Here is an 8,778-nt window from a genome sequence, read left to right as displayed (position 1 = left end):
TGTAGTGATGATTGGTAAGTCCGTTTGAGAATTAATTTGATAGTGTCCCAGAGAGGTTTAGAAAAGACATGGATAATTTTATTCAGGTTGTTCTTGATCATAATGTTGTAAGAAGCAACAGATTGAGTGCTGTAACTCCTTTTAACCATAAAGAGGAATTTAGGGAACTAAGTAAACAACATGAGCACTGGGGCAGGGCATATTTTTTCAAAGATCAACAACTTATACCTAGCAGTTGACTTTTTCTAATGATTATGAGAATCTAAGTTGTAACTCTTACTCATATGACCCCTTAAAACATGAATGACAGTCATAATGTAGTTGTCAATCTCAATGCCACCTTTTTTCTAACCATAATTTAAAGCAAAATTCCATCTTTACAAGTGTTGAATAAATTTATTCATGAGTCAATTCCTTTATTAATACTAACCACATATTGAAAACGGATAATTATTTGTTTGTTTTAGAAAAAATAGTAGAGTAGTTTGAGGTAAAAAGTATTAAGCAAACATTGGATGTATAATCAAACATAATTATGATACAACAATTTTAGACTAGTGTTCTAGATTACCATCCATTAATTTTTCCCCTTTAATTCAATTCCCTGCATAGGTCTCAAGCCCTGTGGGATCCAACAGTATTTAAATCTCCGAAAACTTTATTTTTACCCAACCTAACCTGCAATAAGTATAATTATATTTTATCAAAAAATGTTGTTAGTTTGGTTGGGTAGAGGACTCCACTGGAAGTTTGAGGAATGTTTATATAATTCCTTGAGGAACAAAGTACTTGAATTTGAACAGTTGTGGGATATACACCATTTATAGAAAAGGGTATTATACCAACAATGATTTTCTCACTAAGGCTAGTCCTTAAAACTCTTGTGACACTCATATCCCTAGCCTTGTGTTGTATCCAACTAAGGACTGCAACTATTAATTTGATTGATCCACCAACAGTTGTTTCAATCATAGAAAAGGATATCACTGAAATTGACCTACCCATTGTGACCATCTGGCTAGAAATCAACCTTATTCGACATTCACTCAAAGCCCCAAAAATAATGGACTTAAAAGTGTATTAAACTGTATATAAGACATTTGCGAATATATTGATGCCATTAATTTGCCTCTTAGATAGAAAAAAGTATGTTTTTTTAATATTTTTCTCTTGCTACAAATCAAATATCAAAGTTGAGTCACGAAAAATGCTAAACTAATTTTTGCTCTAGAAGAATCAATTTTCGGAGTTAGAAAGTGCTTAATACCTCATTTTAATTGCCTGGCATTGCTTTATAATATACAGGTAATGACTTGGTTTTTTATGGAACAGCTGACTAAAAAATCGAGGTTTTGTGATAAACCCACTTTTGTTGTTGCTCCATAAATGATATTTTTTTCCCCAATTTTTTTGGCTGTAAAGAAGCTTTATATATTCATATAACATCCACCTAAATTTGACTTTTGGTATTTTATTTATAACATCACCAGAGGGAATTGAATTTTGGAAAAAAAATATCAATTTATATTTTACACTGCTATGCATTGTTCTTGTTCTTGTTTCTAAAAAAAATTTATATTATAAAAAAGAGAATTATTTAACGCTTCTATAGGTATGTTTATCATTTTTCTAGGCTTAATATAACTATAATTACACCATTTTAAAGTTAGACATCATAACATATTAACACAATTATTGAATCGGTCTGTATTATTAAGCTGGCAACTCTTAAAACAGCTGCATTTCATTATCCTATTATATAAAGTAGTAATCTTTGTTGTCTTTAGCTTAAGATTTTGACAATTACAGTACCTATTGAGTTCTGTGTTTTATGGATGCTTCCTATAGGACCCTGGATAGTTTTGGAATTTTGAAAATAATATCAATTTATATTTTACACTGCTATGCATTGTTCTTGTTCTTGTTTCTAAAAAATATTTTTATAATTAAAAAGAGAATTATTTAATGCTTCTATAGGTATGTTAATCATTTTTCTAGTCTAAATATAACTATAATTCCAGCATTTTTTAAACATCATTATATTCAAGTTATTGTAATTTTTAAATAAAATATCAATATCAAGAACTATTGGAACAATTTTTACCATGCAAAACAAGGTGTTATAAAGTGTAGGATCCCTCACAATATCTATCTGTCTGTCTATAATGCATTACACATGTAATGCTAATAGAGAGGATGCTATAAGAGTGCTCTTATAATGTGAACTTCTCATAATTGAATGGGCTTCCTGAAACCATAGACCATAAAGTTGGCCTAGTAACTACAAGGGGGAGTGCAGGAGTATCCAGGGGGAGGTGCTTGTAAAAGGGTAATTTTTTTAGGGATGGGGGTAATCACCCCCCTTAATATATTATGGGGGGTATAAACCCAGCCTTTTAAATTTTTTTTAATAGGAGTAAAGAAAATCCTTAAAACTTACAAATCTAGGAATCAAACTAGCACCCCAACCAATAATCGGTTCCATGCCAAATGTAGGAGTGGAAAAACATTGAAGGGACAAATGCATGAGTCCCAAACATCAGAGTGGAACAAACGCAGGAGTGGGACAAACGTTGGAGTGGACACACGCAGGATTTTTGGGACAAATGTCGGAGTGGACAAACACAGGAGTCCCAAACTTTTTTTTCAATTTTGAATTTTTGTTTACAAACACAGCCCCCCCTACCTTCGTCCCGTTACTTTTCTTATAAATTATATATTACTTTAAACCTTAGATTCACTTAATCATTTAAGGCACAACTATTTTTTTTATTTTGATCAATTATATATTCTTAATTTGAGATATCTTTAACATACTTATTGTCAAATTTGCTAAAAAAATCACTTTTGACTTTTTATTGTCAAGTTTTATTTTTTTATTATTCATTATTAATATCATTTATTATTAAAACAAATAAACATTTTAAAACATGTGAAATATTAGCTTCATTTGTGTTAGGTGTTAAAAAGTCAGGTAGACAGAAAACGTTTCAATAATGAAACCAAGCAAGAGTTAATAGTTGTTGAGAACAATCAATCTGATTTCCAGAATATCAACACTGACAGCTCAAACCATGATCAATGTTCCTCTAGTCCAAGTCCTAAAAGAAAAAAGCTGTATAAAGAGAAAAATGACAAGAACAAAGAATGTTTTAATAGAATTGAAAATACATTTCTATACAAGATCCCTGATAATAAACTACTAAACTTTTACAGATATCAGTTTTATAATTTTAGCCTTCAAGAAAAAAAAACTGAATGGGACACCATCATGATAATTCCTAAGCATAATATCATCAATATAGAGGTTAAACTTGGACCTAAAGATCAAGGAGATAAACTCAAATTGCTAAAAGATGCTTCAGATCAAACAAGACAGCACTTTTTATTCATGCAGAAATTATTTGGAGGAATACTTTCCAAAGGTTGGGTGTTTGTGAGGGCCGCATGTGTTCCTTATTTAGAGATTGTTGAAGGAGCAGAAATACCTTGTATCAACTGTCAGCAATTCATTCTACAAGATGTTAATGATGTAGCACCTTGGTTGAAGTGGATATTTGAAAACAAGCTTGTTACATCTGATAATTATAATGAGACAGTATATGAGGATCTAGTTGCTGAACTGATATATCACATATCCATTAAAGAGTCAAGCAGATTTAATCAATTGATATCTGATCCATTCACCATTAGCAAAGAAGTGGAGAAAGCATTGACAGGAAGGTCTGATGGAATATCAATAGAAAGTAATGTTCCTGTTTACATGCTCAGTAATGAACAACTGCAAGCAGTTAACTCACCAGCCAAATTCCTTATCATAGATGGCGACTTGGTACTGGGAAAACATATGTTTTGAATGAAAGAGCCCAAAAGTGTGCCACTGACAATCATGAAGATATAATATTTTACATTGATTTAACAACATTAACATATTTTAATGAAAAAGACAATTATTCATCCACAATATCTGTTATGGACAAAATGGCTAAGGTGGAGTTTGAATCTTATCCTAATGTAAGAGTTATTACAATGAAAAGTTTCTTTGATGATGAACGTACTGAATATTTAGAAATTAAAAAAATATTAAATTCTTTAAATGGCTTCCTGAGAGACAATTTTTGTGATCACTTATTCATTGATGAAATGATATTTGGAAGTTGTAAATTTCCTGGCTCTGTGAAAACAATTTGTATGACTATGAAAGTAGATACTGGCTTTATAAAAGGGAGATCAGAGTGGATAGAAACTATGATAAAGGATCACAATGCTTTATGTTTCAGTCTAACCAAGAACTTGCGAAACAGTCATCTCATACATATGTTTTCTGAAGCTTTCAATTCACAAACACCTCCTAAACTTCCTGACAATAATGTCATTGGTGGACATATTCATTACTATCATAACATTTATAATATAACACCTGGCTTATTAACCATTGCTGCAATAAAGAAATATTTCTCACTTCAACCTAAGGAGGGAGTAGTTGTATTAACTACTTTACCACATCAATTCTTTACCAAATCAATGTTTGATTTGGTAAGGAAACACTTTTCCTCAACTAGACAGGTTGTTTCAGACTTCAAAGCATATATGAACAAACCTGAAGGAATATTAGTAACACATTTCTTTGAATTCCAGGGTGCTCAAGCTAGGAACATTATCATAATTGATGATTATGGAGTAGAAAGGTATAACAATGTCTTTAAAAGAAATATGATACTCAGAGCAATGTCATTTGCAATTTTTATTTCAATCAAGAATATTCCTTCAGAAAACCAATTTGGAGCAATTGTAGATAAAGATTTGCATGAATATATTTATTCTGAAAGAGACGCTTTAGATTGTCATCACTATCACAACAAAGATAAACATGATATTAGTACCATTACTATGGCATTATTTGATAAGTACCAACTATTGGACCAGGATGAGAGTATTGTGATTGTAACTTACCGTAGAATTTCTAAGAATATAATTAGAGAGGTGAAAACAAAGGAGTTTCTTATTTTAACTAAAGAAGAAAGAAATAAACAAGTTGATGAAAAAATTAGATTAGAAAACAGAGAGCTTTATGAAGAATTGAAGAGAAATATTTCTAGAAAATATGATGAAATATCTTGGAGCTACCATGAAATTAGAATTAACAAAGCTAACAAGCCAAGACATATTTATTATATCAATATCAATGAATTCTCAGAATTTTATTTCAATGAAGCAATGAATATTATTGTATTTGCTGATGAGAATATAGATCATAAACATGAATTTTCAGCTTGGATAACAAGACTTAATTTAAAATTTTCAGATTATGAGACAAGGATAGATGATTGGAGTAAGAGAAAGAGAAATAGATGTGAAGCACGCAGCAGAGATGCATTCTGGAAAGCACAACCAAAGTTTGCAATAATTGTTCATGATGGGAAAATAGATGCATTTAGTCAACCTAAAGAAGCTCTCAATCTAATTGAGAATGATAACCTACATGAATTCATAACTAAAGAGGTGGAATAATCTTCTAAATCAGTAAGAAATCACAAAAAAGTGTATTATTCTTTAAGATATAATATATTCCAGAAACATTTGTGTATATTTAATTTTTTTAATGATAATCTATTATGTAAATGATTATGAAAGACAGAGAAAAATATGATTTAAAAAAAGTTTTTTTCTCTATGTTGATTATTTATACTACTCTATGATTTATTTTGTTTGCAAGTGGTTGTGATTTATAAAGATTTTATGGATTATATTTCTACTAATTGTTTTCATTTCTTTTGTAAACAGAATGGCTTAAAACATTAATTATAACATTAAATTTATATTTTATGGGTTAGAAGTTGCATGATTTAAATAAAAGGTTGTGTGGTATCGCCCCTTACTTTCCCAGCTATGAAGTAGCTTCGCTTCCAGCTCTAAGCCCCGAAAGTTGAATTCCCCTTGAAAGATGGGCGAAGCCATGTAATATGATTGAGTATAGATTAATTACAAATTGTGTTGGAAATGTTGAAACCGGTTTGTGGCAATTTCCCTCTCCCCCTTTATGGCCTGAAAATGGGGAACACTTTCGCTTTCATGAAAAATCTTAAAAATGGTTTCAATAAGTGGGCTCGTATTAACCCCTTAGCTGACAATAACGTGTACAGTCTTAAATAATTTACTTTAAAAATGTTTTTTTTTTATATTCATTTAGGGTTTATGGTTTTTAGTGTCGTTTTTTTATGATTGTAATAAGTTTTTTTTGTATTCATGTGATATTAATGAAATTTTATACAGAGACTACCAACTACTTTAACTAGCTATGTTTAAAATTTCATGGATCTACGTTGCAAGGCTACAAAGTTAACAACACTCAAAGACAATCAACATTTTTTATTTAATAGTATAAAAAAGACTTTTTTAAACGTAGTACCTATGGACAAAGATTGCATAATTAAAGGGATATAAACGTAAAAATCGATCATGAAGCATGAAAAAACGGCAATTCTCATTTGTCTAAGGAATCTACACAAAAAAATTCAGACTCCTATCTTTATTTTAAGTGTTTTTTTTTGCACGAAAAGTTAACGTCAATTTTGTGAAGAAAAAAAAAATTAATCCGAAATTTAAACGTAAAACTTACGGACAAAGATTACATAATTATAGGGGTTTAATCGTAAAAATCGGACACAAAGCATGATAGAACTGCAATTTTTATTTCTCTAATGAATCTACACAAAAAATTTCAGACTCCTATCTTTATTTTTAGTGGTTTATTTTTGCACGAAAAGTTAATGTTAATTTTGTTACATGAAAAAAATAATTGATCCGAAATTTAAACCTAGTAATTGAAAACTAGCATAAATCCTGCCATGTGGGTCTGCCCCCAACCCCTTACCCCTTACCAATAAATGAGGTCCATATTAGCAACCTAACTATACAACATGTTCTACCTTGTAAATATATCCATGAATGAGGGATCTTTTTTTTCAGTATGGCTTTGCTACTGATAAATATCCGCTAGATTAGAATCAGTTCTCAGCCATACTGAAATGCATCATATTACAGGCAATTTTCTTTCAATTAATAAACCTATAATAAATAAGGCAAATAATATTAATTCAGGACTAATTGGTACCCAAACTTTTATAACCATTAGTAAACATTGGACTGTAAATTATATTTGGTACCCAAAGTTTTATAACTATTTGTAAACATTGGACTGTAAATTACACTTGGTACCCAAAGTTTCATAACCTTTAGTAAACATTGGACTGTAAATTACATTTGTTACCCAAAGTTTTATAAACCTATATGGCTATATCCCCTAGATTAGAATTGGTTCTCAGCCATACTTAAATGCATCATATTACAGACAATTTGGCACAAATATTGTAAGTAATTTAATGGCTTTAGAATAACGTTTTTTTGAATCATTTTTTACGTCACGTTTACGTTACAAACCGTCCAATTTAACGATACTTTTTAACAAATATTGTTAGTAATTTAATGGCTTTAGAATAACGTTTTTCACTCCGTTTTTAATTTTTTAACTCATGTATTTTTATTTTAATATCTGCGGACAGCTGTCTATAATACAATGCGATAAATAAATATTTCAAACCAATTTATATCCGCTGGATAAGAACATGTTCTAAGCCATACTGAAAAAGTCATGTATAGCATTGTATTACAGACATTTTCCCACGATTACTAAAATAAAAATCCTAAAGAATAATGTCAGTTTTTTTTAGCACAGGCCTCCGGCCATTTGGGGCCCACAAAACTGGTTTTGATCTTAAAATTTTCCATTTTAATATCCGTGGACAGTTGTCTATAATACAATGCAATAAATAACTATTCCAGTATGACGTCCAAACCAATTTTTATGAACTGGATAAGAACCGGTTCCAAGCCATACTGAAACAGTCATGTATAGCATTGTATTACAGACATTTTCCCACGATTACTAAAATAAAAATCATAAAGAATAATGTCAATTTTTTTAGCACAGGCCTTTATCCCTTCAGGGCCCACAAAACTGGTTTTAATCTTATAATTTTCCATTTTAATGTACACAGACAGCTGTCTATAATACAATGCAATAAATAACTATTCCAGTATGTCTTCAAACCGATTTATATCTGATGGATTAGAACTGGCTCTAAGCAATACTGAAAAATTATGTTTAGCTTAGTATTACAGTCAAATTTCCACGATTATTAAAATAAAAATCATAAAATTAATGTTATTTTTTTTAGCACGGGCCTTAGGCACCTCAGGGCCCACAAAACTGGTTTTATTTGTATATTTTTATTATTAATAACTGTGGAAAGCTGTCTATAATCGCCCATCTCAGAAAACGCCTATCTCAAAAAACGCCCATCTCAGAAAACGCCTTTTTCATAAAATGCCCACTACATTTTAAAAAAATAAAGCGTAATCATAACTAGTATTCAATAGAATAATAAAATACTTATCATTCATGATCTATTATTTAAAACACAAATAAACAGTTACCAAATCGACCAGTCAATAAACTATGTACAAAGATGGATAAAATGGTAAACTAAAGAAATGCTGCTTTATTAAGAGAATAGGGAAGGTTTAAATAAATGGAAAATGGGGGATGGGAGAAAATTGTTGGATGGAGAACTCATTAGAGGAAAGGATTTAATTATTGAAGCTTATTGAAAGTACATAATTTTTTAATCTGATAAAAATAAGAAGGAATATATGGATAAGACATTAAAATAACCTCACCATATTTTTCCCCCAAAATTCATCTACTATGGAAAGTAA

At 30.3% G+C, this 8,778-nt stretch overlaps 1 long non-coding RNA gene across 1 annotated transcript; it reads right to left on the bottom strand.

Moving 5' to 3' along the window:
• Nucleotides 1-1,214: 1,214 nt before the first annotated feature.
• LOC145325391 (uncharacterized) lies at nucleotides 1,215-1,950 on the bottom strand. The gene is made up of 2 exons (XR_013881466.1): nucleotides 1,813-1,950; nucleotides 1,215-1,781 (listed from the first exon to the last, which is right to left on the bottom strand). It is a non-coding gene; the product is annotated as an uncharacterized LOC145325391 (long non-coding RNA).
• Nucleotides 1,951-8,778: the final 6,828 nt, after the last annotated feature.

The sequence above is a fragment of the Acartia tonsa genome, chromosome 8 (assembly GCF_053477335.1).
Source record: "Acartia tonsa isolate MP-2025a chromosome 8, ASM5347733v1, whole genome shotgun sequence".
NCBI classification, from domain to species: Eukaryota; Metazoa; Arthropoda; class Copepoda; order Calanoida; family Acartiidae; genus Acartia; species Acartia tonsa.
This window is presented reverse-complemented; position numbering and strand designations above follow the sequence as displayed.